Below are 16,209 nucleotides of genomic sequence, written 5' to 3'. Positions count from 1 at the left end.
GCTCAGGTTCTTCTCCCCACACTGTCCACATAACGCCAGACTCTCTACAGCTGTGCTGCTTCTTCACACAGCCCCTCCTACAAACACAAAATGCACTGAGTTCACTCCCTTTTTCAATTTAAAATGAGTTTATGCTTAAAAGTGAAAAATACATTGAAAGTAAAAGGACGAGGATGAAAGGAAAGATTCCCCAGTAGCCCCATTGATGAACGGGAACATTAAGGGTTATTTTTCTGGTCTCTTTTAGTGGGTTTTTATTTTAGAATGAGTTCCTGTCAGGGACTGTTTTGCTTCGCTAGTGATTAATGACTTCCTTAATGAGAGAAGCTATGGCATGGTTTACAAAAGTGTAAGATCATCAAAGGTCTTTTAATTGCTCAAAAAAGTATGTTGGAATAAGGTTTCTCAAGCACATGGAAAAATTGATTTGTGCCTACAGTTATAGGGACAGAAACCTCTACACTATGCAACATTTGCTATTTCAGAACAAGAATCACATGTCACTCAAAGTTTTGGTAAGTTTATGCTCTTCCTAGCTAAGACTAGTAGGTAAAAACACATATGCATAGCTCTGGATAATTAAATGCTCATTATGGATATCAGTTAAGCAGCACTCCAGTAGGACGTTCTCTTTGCTGTCATAAATCATCACTAGAGATAACCCATGATCACAAAAAAGCTTTGTGTCTAGGCTTGATCCTTGGATATAATTCAGAAACCCATTCAGTTAGCAAATGGGTTCTTGTACATGCATCTGTACTGTGCTAAGCAACTTAGTAATTGGTAATTTACTCTGGAATTTTGAAGAGCCTTTCCTATGAAATTTTTCACTCTGGAGGTCTTCCTTTAGAAGGAAAACCAACCAGGAACTTGATATGCCTTGAGTTTCACCTTCAGTATATGTAAATGCTGGTGACTTTCTCTGTTCTCCAGATTCCCCACATCTAAGGCTCCTCACAGTCCCAGTAGTGACTTTACTTGTTGCTCAAAAGGCTGGAACTTGATAAATCATGAACAAGATCAACTTTTTGGGTGGTCTTGATGATATTGTTAGGAATACTACTTGTACTCCCTTTTCCTTATTAATGGCTTGTTATAGTATCCAAAAATGAAACTTATCTATCACAAAGGACCACACTGAATGCTCTTTCTATTACTTTTGCACAATATCTGAAGTAACTGGGCTGGCTCAGCGGTTAAGAGCATTGCCTGCTCTTCCGAAGGTCCTGAGTTCAATTCCCAGCAACCACATGGTGGCTCACAACCATCTGTAACGAGATCTGGTGCCCTCTTCTGGCCTGCAGGCATATATGCAGACAGAATATTGTATACTTAATAAACAAATAAATAAATGAAAGGGAACAGTTCCTCACGTGGGGTTTAAAAAAAAAATATCTGAAGTAACTTATAAAGAGGTATTATCAGCCCAAGCGGCGGTGGCGATGCCTTTAATCCCAGCACTTGGGAGGCAGAGGCATCGAACTCTGTGAGATCGAGTCCAGCCTGGTCTACAGAGCAAGTTCCAGGACAGGATCCAAAGCTAGTTTCGAAAACCAACAAAATAACAAACAAACAAACAAACAAACAAACAAAAAGTCATTTTGACTTCCAGTTTTGGATTCATTTGCCCCATTGCTTCTGGGCAATGCATCATGGCAGGGAACATAGTGGAGCAAAGCTGCCCATCTTCCGAACCAGATGCAATGAAAAGAGGGAGACACTAGGGTTCCCCAATCCTCTCCCAATGACACACCCCAACAACTAGAAGTTCTTTCACAAGGTTCTAGTTCTGAATTTCCACCAATTATAATAGCTTTAAACACTGCGACCTTTGGGATGCTTAGGACTGATTTTTTTGTATACTAAAGAAAAAAAAATTAGCTCATACAGAAATGGTAGAATTTTGTCTTTTAAAATACATAAAGATATATCTCCATTAGCATTAAGCCTGAAAATTACTTTTTATGGTACTAAATCTTTGCTTCAAAGGCATTTACATAGAACACATTTTTATTGCTTTTTATAAGCATGAACTAAAATTCTTCAAAATCGGTCTCATTCCAGGGCAAACAGCTGAATTTGAGTTTTCTATCAACAGTGTACTTATCATTCTTTATGTTTTTTCTCAAAAAACCTTTATGAGAAACCCATAAGAATATTTCAACTTTGGGCTGGAGAGATAGTTCAGTGAGTAAGGGCCTCTCTTCTGCAAACATGAGAAAGTAAGTTCAAATCTCCAGCACCCATGTAAAAAGCTAGGCTGATCTTTGCCTGCTGTAGCCCCAGCCCTGGGAGACAGAGACAGGTACTGAGATCTCACTGGCCTCCCAACTGAAATGGTGAATTTCTCATTCAGCGAGAGATGCTGTCTCATCAATGAGGCAGAAAGCCACTGAAAAAGACACTCAGCATCCTTCCCTGACTTCCATATACCACTTATACCACACTCACATACTCAGCATATGTACACATTACACACACATACATTACACATACACCACACTCAAAATAGTATACTTTCTGCTGAACATTAACATTCTATTATTTTTCCTTTAAAATCAATGTTATTATTGTATGTATGTTATGCATGTGTGTGTACATATGTGCTGTAAAGTGTGTGTTTGTGTATGCGTGTAGATCGGAGGACAACTTTGTGGAGTTGCTTCTTTCCTTGCATTTTTATTAGGGCTTCAGGGATCTGATTTGAGTCACCCAGCTTTGGAAGAAGTGCTTATACCTGCTGATCCTTCTTGCTGCCTGTGTATTGTTTTTTCATAGACAGAATTTTCAGGTATTGAAAACCAGTGGAACCAAGATTTGGGCTTCAAACATATAATTTTGAGTTTCAATTTTAACTTCAGACCTTTATTACCTCCTTTTAAATTCTGGAACAACCAGGCAAGGTCATAGAAGCAAAACTATTTAATTGAAATACACTAGAGATTGTAGTATACAGGGATTAAATATGCAGAGATTAAAGTTTTGTGTAACATAGGCCAGCCTTGAACGCCACATGTAGCCAAAGCTTCTACCTCACAAGGGCTAGGATTAGAGACACACATGACCAGGCCTGGCCTTGACTGTCCAGCTCACTTTCTCAGAGAACAGTGCTGGTGAATGAACAGTTTGTGTGGGAAAGGGCTTTGCTTAAGATGGAAGAATAAAGTAGCACACTTTGTTTTCTTGGAAACTGAAAATGTTTGATTTATTTATATGCTCTTTTGTAGCTATAAACCAATCGGAGCACCAGGCCCCTGGAGTCTTTTTTATTGTTGTCCTTGAGAGACAGGGAAAATGTTTCCCCTGCACACAGCAATTTCTTCTTTCTCAAGGACTTAACACGAATTCTACTTCTTCAGCTACAAGCCCCGAGTACACAGCAACACACAAAATGTCTCTCCTTTAAGGCCCAGTGTTCTTTTATTTGACACAAAAATATATTCCTGGTTAGACACAGACAAATTATAAATCACAACTACAAAGAAATACTCTGCCATCTCTCACCTGTCCAGGCTGGGTTTCAGTCTTAAGTGACAGTCAATCAATGACCAGAGCAAAAACCGGAAGCCGGAATACTGCTAACCACCGATGGGGACAGCCATTGGCTGTGGGAAGATCCAGCCTGTTACCTATCAAATTTATTTAAAAAGCTGAAGAAAAAATGTCAATAGTGGAGAACCAGGAAAATGAAAATTTCACAATCAGTAAAGGCAACATTTTACTGACTTTTTAAATTTATTCCAGAAGCCAAGAAGTCAGGCCTGGTCTGCCAGCTGATGCCATGCGCTCGCTCTACGGGCATGGAGGGTCAGGTAACTCCCAGAGCGAATCCACTTGAAGGCTGCAGTCTCAGAGAGCAAACACCCTCTGATCTGAGCGCAGAGTGGGTAAACGCTGACGAGTTAATTAGCCCACTACTGTGGAAACCATGCATCAGAAAGTGGGGTCACAAGCACAGTACTAATATTCCTAACTTGGTTGTGTTTTTTTTCTAACTTGTTCAATTTTGGTTGAAAACCCAACATAAGTAAGGTTACCATTAAAGGTAAAACCATAATTATGAACCTCTAAGGGCTTATTAGTGAAATGTAATCGCTCCAAGTCTGTATTAAATAGCCTCCAAACTGTCGTGTTATTTGAGAAGTTTTGATTTTAATATTTTTTTCTATCTTTTTTGTTCTTAGCTGCCTATTCATTTCTAAGCATCTTTCCTGCCCTTGCCTACATATTCCCTTCTGCATCGTGTGTGTGTGTGTGTGTGTGTGTGTGTGTGTTTTAGAAACCAGGCTTAGGGCTTTGATTAAACTGTTATGCTCTGTGTGTGTGTGAGGTCTTAGGATGTTGCTCTTCTCACCAAGTGTGCACATGTGAAGCTGTGGAGCTTCAGACAGCCATTTCAGCTGCTCAGTAAGTATTTCAATCCTCTCCTGCTGAGCTGTGGTCCAAGGAGAGTTGGGATGCTGACTAACCAGTAAGATGTTCCCCAGGCTAGCGAAACCACTATTAAGTGATTAGATTTCATCTGTTTGATATCTGTGTGTTCCTAGTCATCCAGATGTAGCCATGGCCCCTGATGGCCCAGGTATTTTAAATAAGAGAAAATTAAAAGCTTACACTTAACTCTGTCTCAAATAAGTGCATTGTTTGGCAGCATCGCCCAAAGCATCTGCATCCTATTGTGGAGGACCAGTGGGTTCCGCAGATTGCACTGTGGCTGGGCAGTCTTTTCCTTTGGGCTGATGGTAGTCATTTGCAAGGCTTGGTAAACAGGGTTGCTGTGGTTTAGAACTGCACGGGGCCACATTTGCTGCTTGGTTCCTAAACATGTTGTAATAGAATGCCAGCGCTCTTTGAGGCACACCATGAAATGTGGTTTGCTGGGATTCTTTTTTAATCATAGTGTATGAGACTCCCCGAGGCTAAGGTTTGCTTGTCTGGAAGCTACATATCGGTATTTCCATAAGTCATATGACATGCCCGAGTCAGCAGTTCCTTGGTACGGGGAAGGTATTTTGTGATTGTAGTGTCTCTTCCAGCACTTTATGATGAAAGAGAGTCCGTCTGTAAGTGGCTAGGCTGGTGTTTGTCTTGGTTATTGCTGAGATTGGCATCACAGTCTGGTGACTGGGGTACTGGGGGTTTCATACACATCTTTTTTTTAGAGAGTAATCCATTTTTTTTTCTGTCCAGTTTGACATCTATTCCAGTTTTCCTCATTCTGTAGCTGTTGGTGACATCTTGGTCCCTAGACAATATGAGTTATTTTTCTTTCGAATGAAAAAAAAAAGATGAAAAGAATTATTTTTCCATGTTTTGGAAATTCTGTAGCATTCCATAATAGAATTCATGTAGGAACAGGAGAGAGAGAGAGAGAGAGAGAGAGAGAGAGAGAGAGAGAGAGAGAGAGAGAGAGAGAGAGAGAGAGAGAACAGAATTGGAGAGATGGCTCAGTGGTTAAGAGAACACATACTGCTCTTTCTGAGGATCTGAGTTCCATTCCCAGCACCCACATCCAGTGGCTCACAACTGCCTGTAACCCCAGCTCCGGGGGGTACTGGTTACCTCAGGCATCTGTGGGAACTTGCATTCATGTGCTTTGTGCATATACCCACACACATAATTAAAATAATAAAAAGAGTATGTGTATCTACACACACACACACACACGCACAAACACGAATTTAGTATATCGAATTCTATATATGACCGAAGGTTGCACTCCCATCATGGCCCCCTGCATGCTGCTGAGCCCTGCAACCTGGTGGAGCTTCTCAGTCAGAGGGGTGGGAGCCTCAGGATAATGGTGAGTGTCGGTCTGAGGGTGAGGCCTGGACGCTCTCCTGTAGAGTCGCTGCTGTGAGGCCCTGTTGAAAGGCTGAAGAAGCTGGGATCTGATCTCCACGGGTGATGACAACAGCAATAGATGCTCTCACCCGGGAAGAGCGGAGCTCAGCTGACTGGCTTCTTCCTTCTTTAGCTTTTTGTCCCACTGGAGCCCCAAGCCTACAGAGACACATGTCATCCCATTTCAATCAAGTTGACAACCAAACTATCATGTTTTTGTTTCTTTGTTGTTGTTTTGAGTAAGGATTTGTGCTCTCCTGGGTCTTATGAGAACCAAGGCTGTGGGTCCCAGCAGGTCCCAGAATCTTGTGTATGCCCTGTTGGTCAGATAATAGATCTGATATTTTTAAAATTAAATAAGAGTGTGATTGAACATATTTAAGAAATGTTTATATTTATACAATCCATTTGCTTGTTTTCCAGTCTTCTAATGCAAACATGGATACTGTTTTAAAGATCAGAGCTAATGTTATTCAGTTTGGTCACCAAGACATAGTTGTGTAGTAATCCAAAACTGGGGAGCACGGAGAGGCCAAATCCATGTCAGTTGTGAAGTTCTGTGCATCTCTTCCTATTCGCGCTTTCCCTGCTTCCTGTGACTCCTTACCAGGCAAAACAGCTCAAAGCATCTATTTCTTTGTGCCAGAGCTGGGCTGAATTAAATTTGACAGTGTTTCTTGGTTGCACAGGAGAAGAGGTAGGCTTTTGTCTCTAAGAGAATGCCTATTGTTGCTTTATTGCAGCATTAATCCTTTTTTTTTTATCTTACCAAGAGGGTCTTTGAAACATAAAAGCAAGCTTAAGTGTGGAAGATGATTTTGTCCTCCCAATCCCCCCCGAAACAGTTTGCCCTCCCAACATGGCCCTTCTGCTTGCTACATTCTGACTGTACTTTTTGGGAAGTTAGCCGAATGGCCCTTCTGCTTGCCGTATCCTGACTGTACTTTTTAGGAAGTTAGCTGGATGAGCTGCAAAGGGTGTGAGAGGCTGGTCTGTGTAGCAAATAAGCTCAGTGGCTTGGGGTTCTTAAAGCAACATTCAGAGATGCTGACTGTCTTTGTATTCTGGGTTAGACTAGCCATCAGCTGACTTACTCTTAGGGGGCAGGCTGAGAACCGAGTTGAGTGATTTCTGTGGAACCTTTCCTGAGCTTCTGCATTTGAAGTCGCCTGTGATTCCCCACCACTCTTCGTCTTCCTCCACTTTCAGGCACTGCTGGGGCCAGCTTAGAAATAGAATGCAAGCCAAACAAAGAGTCTTTCTAAACGTTCTTACATTAAGGAAAGCTTTTTAAAAAGTAGGTGAAACTGAGTATACAGCATTGGGCAGAGCAGAAATAGGTCAACAGTTCTGTCTATGTCCAAATAAGCTATGCTCCTAAGCAAACAGCTTTCCTTGGTCTCAGAATAAATAAATCTATAACCACTGGGTAATATAGAGAACCAACTTCGTCCACTGGAGGACAAGGTGAGAGCTTTCTCTCTTCATCTTTAAATGAAAAATTAATGGCATATACATAGGCATTCATTAAATATTTAAGGATCAATCATTAAGAAACTAGAACCATCCATTTTCTTCTGTAAACTGATAGGAAAAAGAATTGCCATACCTTTCCTCTCTTCCTCCTCTATTGGAGACAGACATGCAGGAAAGGAAGGAAACAGCAGTCAGCATTAATTTAATGATGTCACATGAGGGCCATGCAGAGCTAAGACCAATGTAATTCCATATTGCAGTAAGCTGTGGCAGAGATGGTTAAAAGCAGGCTGCTCTACGGTTGACAGCAAACCCTAGGTTCTTCTATTACAGTGGCAGTACAAGCTCCGGCCTCTTGATGGTGCCATGCATTCAGAAATGTTTCTCAGAAGGTGAGCACTGAGGATTCTGAATCATCAAAGCTCTTTCCTCTTGGCTAAATACAGCAGGCTTCTTTGACTGAAGAGAGCCCTGCATGCCGTGAAGGCAATTATGGAAGAAACACTTTTAAATAAGAAAGAAAGCTCCTGAAAAAAAAAATTAATGGGCGAAGTGTGCAAAAGTTAAAAGAAAATTGAAAATACATTATATTGACACCAACAGTACCCGAGCTCTTGAGAAGGGCCTGTTGACTTTTCAGAAAGTGCGACCTCCACAATCATTGGCAAATTGCTTAGTGTATCTAAATTAGAAGGTTTTTTGTTTTTTTGTTTTTTTTTTATGGATCTGCCTTTAAAAAACTATTCTCCTAGGAGAATAGGTTTCAGTGACTTTGGGTTAATGTGATAATGCTTACTAATCTTTTCCTATTCTAGAAAGGCTCATGGGAAGTTTCACAACAGACGTTGTTCCTAAAATTTGAGACTGATATTTTAAGAAGCAAAGAAACTTACCAGTATTACCATAGAAAAACATTCGTCAATTCATTCATGGGCAGTTTCCTAGTTTGTTTCTATTGCTGTGATAAATAACACGGGGAGGAAGAGGTTCCTTGGCTTATGCATACACACCACAGTCCTTCATTGAGAGAACTCGGGACTGGAATTCAAGCAGGGACCGGAGGCAGAACCTGAGTAGAGGCCACAGAGGAACACTACTTACTATCTTGCTCTCTACAGCTTGCTCAGCCTGCTTTCTTACATAACTCAAAACCATCTGCCCAGGGATGCCACTGCCGAGAGTGGGCTGGACCCTTCCGTGTCAATCATCAATCATGAAAATGCTCCACAGTCTTACCCGCAGACGAGCCTGATGGGGACATTTTCTCAGTTGAGGTCCCCTCTTCTTACATGACTCTAGCTTGTGTCAAAGTTGACAAAATTCTAACCAACACAGGAATTTTTTATTTCAGTTTTTTAATCTCATTGTGCAGATTCAGATCTGCTGGAAGGGGTCTGCTTTGAAATATTGAACACTCTATTTTCAGGTAATTGTAGATTCACATGCAAATATTAAAATTTCTAAGATTAGAAATTTTAGAAGATAGGTTTATCTTTTACTCAATTTCCTGCAAAGTATCTTGCAATAGCATAGGAGGACAGGGCATTCACGCAGGCAAGGCACTGCAGCAGGCTCTGCCACGTTGGCCTTTTAAAAGCCACACCCATTACCCCTCTTAGTAATCACGTCCACTCATTATTTGAATAACTGTGTCCTTTTTATAATGACTACGGTCTGTAACCTACAGGCTTGACTTTTGTCACCTAGCCCTGTTCTCTGGAGACCGAGTCATGGGTTTGTATGCTGTTGCTCCCCCATGCCCTACAGAAATGCAGGAGGCAAAGAGAACCCCAGACTCATACTTATGGTTTTGGCTTAACGAGGTCTCACTATATAGCCCCGGCGGACATGGAATCAATATGCATACCATGCCGGTCCCAAGCTCACTGAGATGTACCTCCCTCTGCCTTCTAAGTGCTGGATTAAAGGCATGCGCCAGCACACCAAACTCTGTTGTTGTTGTTTTTCCTTTTCTTTTCAGATAGGGTTTCATGTAGCCCAGGCTGCCTCGACCTTCTGATCTTCCTGTCTCTACTTCCCACATGCTGAGAGCACGGGTGTGCATCGCCATGATTAACTTATACAATGCTTAGGATCAAACTCAGAGCTTTGTGTAGACTAGACAGGCACCCCCAGCTCACTTCTGTCTTTTAAAAAAAGTAACTTCATTAAAGAATTTTAGTTACTTTTTTTTTTTTTTTTTTTGGTTTTTCGAGACAGGGTTTCTCTGTGGCTTTGGAGCCTGTCCTGGAACTAGCTCTGTAGACCAGGCTGGTCTCGAACTCACAGAGATCCGCCTGCCTCTGCCTCCCGAGTGCTGGGATTAAAGGCGTGTGCCACCACTGCCCGGCTAGTTACATTTTTTTATTTGCTAACTTTGGTGTGTGTGTGTGTGTGTTTGCACTTGGGCCACATCGTGTCTGTGGAGGTCAGAGTACAACTTGCAAGAGTCATAGTCTCCTCTTCTACCATGTGGGCCCTGGGTGTTGAGCGCAGGTTTTGAGACAGGTGTCATCTTACTGGCTGCATTATTGTGCCCCCTCACCCCACACCATTCTCTACGTCCCTAGCTAATCTGCCTTTCTCTGTCCTCTTTTCCATGGCCTTTTCGTTTTACATAAAACATGCAGAAATTAAGAGGAAGAGAGAAGAGTGTGTCTCCTTCCTCTTCCCAGGGGCTGAAATGAGGAAGATTAGCTTTAGGAAGTTCAGAACAGCCACAGGCTTGGCTCAAATGAAGTCCATTTGGCTTTAGGGGGATCTTTTTGTGTGGCACGTCCTATTGAAATAATTTGTTTTAGATGAGTTGATGTTCCTCATTCAACATTGCTATAATCATACCCTTGCTCTGGGATTGTCATTTGGACTTTGAGAAAAGACAGAATCTGTGGAAAATGCTGAGCTGGCTTAAAAGCGCCTTTTTAGTTATTGTTATTTATTTATTTTTTAATTGCTCTTTTAGCAGATGTGCAGTTGGGCTCTGAGACGTGCTAGGCAGACTGCTGTTTCACAAGTCGTCCTTGGAGAAAGGGAAATGCCATCACGTTCCTAACATTCCCAAATGCGGACGCATTTCCTGTGTATAAGACATCGTGTGAAGTTTTTAAATTTTAACATAAGAGCATTTTTCATGTTTGCTGGCTCATTACCTACATTACAATGATTTTCTTGGTGACAGCCCACTTTCTCGTTTTACATGTAGTTTTCTTACATTTTTCTTTGTCTTTTTCATGCGTGAAGAATTACTACATCTTAAGAGAAGGTAAATAAAGGGCTTTTTAGTGATTTATTTTTGTTTTATGTGTGCGAATTTGTGCTCGCATTTGCTTATGTGTACCACATGCATGCCTGGCAGCTCTAGAGGCCAAAAAAGAGAACTTTGGCTCCCCAGAAACTGGAGTTACAGATGGTTGTAAGCCATTATGTGGGTGCTGAGAACTGAACCCAGGTCCTCTAAGAGGAGCTGCCTTTAACTGCTGACTTGTCTCTCTGGACCCAAGGATAGCGCTTTAGAATGTAAAGATTTAATCATCTGGATACCAACTACAAACCAGTTTTCACTGAACAAAATATAATGTATGCAAATTTCACAACCCACGTGCTTGCCCGTTGACTTTAAATGACAAAATGTTTCTGCTTGCCTGTTGACTTTAAATGACAAAATGTTTCGAAAAGATAGGGATCAAGAGGATCCTGATTAAAAAGGTCTGCTGGCCATGGTTAAAATGAGTTTGCCTAACAAAATACAAATAATTGACAGATGGAAATGTTAGCTGAAAAAAATTGCTGGTTAGAAATTACTAGAATTAGTTTAATTATATTGCAATAGGCATGTTTGATATGTGTGAAAATAAAATGAAACACTACCTCAGCATATATATATGTATATGAATCTAGTATAAATCTATAGTTCTATACTACATTATTACATATATTAATAAGTAAATACATTTTTAATAATTAAAGTATTTTTCTTTTTACCTCTTTTAAAATTACTAGCCCTTCTAACACAGGGACACAGCTAGAAAGAGAAGTGGAGGCCATAGATTTGAGGGAGACATAGCACACGTGTGTAAGAGTAAAATGCGTGTTTGGAGAACTGTGTGGTGACGAGATGCTGAATGTCTCTGAGTATAAGCAAAGGCAGGAAGTGACAAACTGCTCAGGCTTTTGCATGATGCGATTACTCAGCTGACCTCTGAGGTTCTAAGGCAGAGCTCAGGGCAATGTGAGTAGCACCCCAGGTTTTATGTCACGGATGGGCTGTATATTAGAAAATGGATTTTGGTAAGACTAATTCTTTCTCGAATCTACTCCACTGGATTTAACGTGCTGCAGGAAATATATGTTCGTCTGTATTGGTGAGAATAGAGGCGCGAATATCAGTGAGATGTTCCAGCGATTTCCTTCAGGTTACTCTAATGGTGGGAGAGACGTCTCATCTCAGCCTAGCTTTGTAGTGTAACTCTGAAGTTCTCCTGTTCCAAACACTAAGCTGAAACCAAGGCACATGCCTTGCATGAAGCAGCAATGGTTTACCCAGAACCAGAATTCAAACTCTAGGGTCAAAATATTAGGACATTTAAGCAAGATGGTCTTAATCCCCTTAGGCAATGGGTTGTTTTTATTTCAGTGTACTTAGTATCTTGAAGGAATATTGAAAATCAGAGTTAAATGTCTTAGTTATTTGTTTATGTCTTATTCCCATGATGATGATTATTATTATGGAGGAGAATAAGTGCATTAAAATAAAATCTTCACAGTAATTTGCACATAATAGGCGTTTGGTGATCAGTTAGTATTTGCCACCTTCCAAAAACCTTCAATTGCTTCTCAAGTAAATTCAACCATATAAAGCTATTGAACTTCCATTTTGTTGATGTGCCCCACTCCAGCTCAACCCTACTACTGAGCACAGAGTCAATTCTATTTAAAGCAAAGGTGGTAGAATAAGGTACTTCCTTGGCTCTGAGTCTGAAAGTAGACTTCTCAGATGGTCTTTAATATTCTTAGTTTTGAAGGTATTTTTATAAAACCAAATAACAAGAACAAGGTACTTATATCTTAATAGCTTCTTAATCAGACTATTTGTCTCAAATTGAGCAGAACAGCAGAAAGGCAAGTTTGGGTAAATGGGAAGGCCAGTTACAAGGTGAAATGATTCTTTCTCTACACAGTGCTTTATTTCTTATACAATCCGCAGGTCCAGGAGTTCCTAAGCCAGCATGACATTCAATAATTCATTAGAAGTTCTCACAGAACAGAACTCTCTGTAATAATGGTTACAGTTCTAGACACTGGAGAAAGTAATCAATAGATGTCAGCCAAAGGAAGAAGCCCACAGGGCAGAGTGCAGAGGGTAACAGAAGTGGTACGTGCATCATTCTCTCCAAGGTGACTCAGGATGCATTGTTCTACCAGCCTTGGACAGTGCTAGGTGGCAGGACACACACACACCAGAGAAGGTGTTGTTTATAGAATTTGTATTGTGTCTTTGTCATGTTGGCATTGCTCATTGATGACTGACTGGTCATAGAGTTTCAGTCTTCTTGTTGAATGATGGGCCCTGATCCAAGGCTTCCCAAGGAAATCACATGACTAGTCTTTCTGCAGTCTCCAACATCCGTCCTGTATTCCTTAGATAGTACTAACTCTGCCCTAAACAAAGGTTGCTCTTTGGACAAAGCTAAATGTTTATTCAGTGAATAACTGAGGATTCTTTACCAAGATCCTTGTGTCTCTTCTCTCCAAGTTTTGGACCAGTTTTCCTGATAAAATGAAGCATAAATTATCAGCCGTAATGAATTTCTGTAGGGGAAAAAAAGAATGCAATAAGTGTCAGAGGTTTAAAATAACATAGAGCTATTTATTCTATATATACTTCATGGCTACTGTGGGTTGATTAAGACCTCTGCGCCACCCTGTCATGGGATCAAGACTGATGGAGCCAGCACTAGCTGGTGGGGTCAGGGTGCCATAGCTAAGGAAACCATGCAAAAAATCTTTCCTGCTTGTTGTACTGGGCAACCACTCATTGCTTCCTGCACTTCATCAGATCTGAAGGCCATTTATTTGGTGGTATGGTAGAGAAAAACCATTTTGACCATGGTCCCAAAGAGAAAGTGTTAATTCCCCAGTTATTAACCTCAAGGGATTTAAATGTAGGAAGGATCACACACACACACACACACACACACACACGAGAGAGAGAGAGAGAGAGAGAGAGAGAGAGAGAGAGAGAGAGAGAGAGAGAGAGACTTGTAAACTATTTAAATGCTGGGATTATAGGTATCCATCACCATCCCCAAGCCAGGCCTACTTAATTAAGCCATTAGCATGTACTTCTGGCATCCTGGAACTTCTTCCACCTCTTCTCATTCTGCCAGTCATTTTAGATCTCTTATGCTCTGCCACTGAGCTACGTTTCCATCCTTAATCCATAGGGTTTTGCACAAGTCTCTGTGGATTGCTGTTTCTTTAGCTGGTCACTTTTCTGTGCCTCCTCTTAAAATATGAGTGAAGAAGGGCTCTTCTTTTTCACCTGCCTATCCTATATACACCAACAGGAAGCAAGTCACTTGATAGATTTTTGCCAAACTCATGATTATGGAGACAGTGAACCCCTCGCAGTAAAAAAAAAAAGAAAAGTGAGCCATACCCACCTGTCAAAGTGGTAGAAAAAGAAGAGAGAGAAGAACTTCTTTTGTAACTACACAGGGTGAATAATTGACCCAGCATACTGTAACAAATCATCTAGCAGGCATTTCATTCCTGTTTGATGCATTGGTAGCTGGTTTTCTGCATACTTTATTTACTCAGTATTTTCCCAGTCTTGTGGGCTAGACCAGCAGATGATGCCTTCAGGGGGAATGGGTGGTTTTTTACTATCCCACTTAGGGTATGCAATGTCAGAAATGATCTTCTGAAGTAGAAAGTTTGGAAATAAAAATTTATTACCGACACTCAACACATGTTAATGTCTCTGGTCAAAGAATTGCACAATAATATTTTCATTGCATTTTCTAAACTATTAGGAACCCTTCAAAGCATCCTTGTTATATGTGGGTTGCAGAGATAGGAGAATGGAAATAAGAAAGGAGAGAGAAAATGTTTTTACAATCATTTTGCTTTCTAAACAGTTAACATGACAGTGACTTTTGGCATCTGGGCTAGCAGCCACCAGTCTTCTGAATGGGAGAATACTGATGTGGGACCCTGGGGAGGGTGATTTGGAGATCTCAAAGCAGGCCACCCCCAGCTTGGCACTTTGCAGTGCAAAGCTTCAAGGAAGACCTCATCTCAGATAGGGGTTTGTGCCCTGGCTTGAGGCATACAGGAAATGTGGAGGCTCCCCATGAGATGACTAGTGTGGAACCCAACACCAGAATGGATCAAGCTGAAGGGAGAAGCTTCTAGAGGGTCACTTCAGCCCAGGGCTTTCCTTAAAAGGCTTCCTGGAGCGCTTTCTGAGACGCTCTGCTGACTCCCTTCTGACGCACTTCTCGGCATCAGCTTATTTTTCTTCCGTGTAGCTTTTAAGAGGCCAGTGTGTCTCGGCACCACATGGATCGCTTTTAGGTTTGTCGGCAGCAGTGCTGCATGTGTGTCTGATTCAATCTGGACAGATTGGCTGTGGATGGGGTGATAAGAATAGCGAGACACATACCAGTAGACCAAACTTCCTGTGCACAAGCCTTTGAATACTCCCTCTCACTGTCTGAAATAGCATCTATCTTAGGGATGGGATCATTTATTCCCTCTGAAATTAAGCAACAGCCCAGGCAGCAGAGGCAACTATTTTGGGAAGGAGATGTTGGGGGAATGTTGCTGTGTCTCCTAGTCTAGACAGGAGTACCTTCTCTTCATCTGAAGATCATACCGTTTATTAGGGTCCTGGTAAATGCAAATCGGTAATATCAGATAATCCCAGTGGCAAGGCTACTGTGAGCATCCTGTGTGGTCTATGAAGACCTAGGCTGAGTCTAGATGCTTCAACTTAAACCCAAATTGCAGAAAGGGGGGTTTTTCTCCAGAGATTCAGTCCCTGGTACAGATGTTGTAGAGGAAGGGTAAGATAAAACTAACCCCTGTCCCTTTCTTCTTACCTAAGCTGTCACAGAGTGTTTTTTATGGATTTATGTGTAGACTTTTCTTTGTTGTCAGGGGAGTTTAAAGCAAGTCAATAGATGCTATGGCCCCATAGGGCCGAGGTGGGTAGGACTTGGCAGTTGGTGGCAGCCGCAGAGATAAATAACGGCCAGGGCTCCTGGATGAAAGAAGTCAGGCTTGTACAGCTATGAGTGCCTGCCTGGGAAGAGGCCATGAGGACAGACCTGCAGCTGGAGCCCAGAAGTCCAAGCAGTGACAGGGAGGTGGGAGTCCACAGGGACCAGTTCAATGGACTTTTTGATGGAGTTATTACTCTTTTAGAGGGAGGGGGCTACTTCAAAAGGCATACGTCCGTCAGATACACTTTAAATGAGCTCTGATTTTTGTCAGTTAGTGCATTGAATGGAAACCAGGGAGCCACAGCGGTGTGTTACTTCTCTGTTTGTTGCTACCGCGACTAAGAAAGAGCTAACTCTGAGCTTGCCTTCCCAGTTCAGCTGCAACTAGAATGAAAATAAGCGGAACGGTGTGCAGAATATGTTCCTATTTTATTACCGATCGCCAGTTTGCCAAGTGTTTTCCTAGGGGGGCTTTTGAAGTCTATTTCCAATGTGGTAGAATTTAATCGCAACAGATGGCCTTCGGTTTGGGTTCTTGTTTCCATTGTGGCATTAGATTTATGTGGGGCTCCCCACCCCAGGCAAGGCTGTCTAGGCTTATGAGAACCATTTGGTAAATTATTTCCTGCTGTTCATAACTATGTTATTAATTTGCTTAAAA

At 41.6% G+C, this 16,209-nt stretch overlaps 1 protein-coding gene across 18 annotated transcripts in view; it reads left to right on the top strand.

Annotated features, from left to right (window-relative positions):
* The window catches only part of Phldb2 (pleckstrin homology like domain family B member 2), a 98,546-nt gene that overhangs the window by 18,148 nt on the left and 64,189 nt on the right, over window positions 1–16,209 (top strand). The window lies entirely within an intron of this gene.

Source organism: Microtus pennsylvanicus, chromosome 1, assembly GCF_037038515.1.
Source record: "Microtus pennsylvanicus isolate mMicPen1 chromosome 1, mMicPen1.hap1, whole genome shotgun sequence".
Taxonomy (NCBI): domain Eukaryota; kingdom Metazoa; phylum Chordata; class Mammalia; order Rodentia; family Cricetidae; genus Microtus; species Microtus pennsylvanicus.
This window is presented reverse-complemented; position numbering and strand designations above follow the sequence as displayed.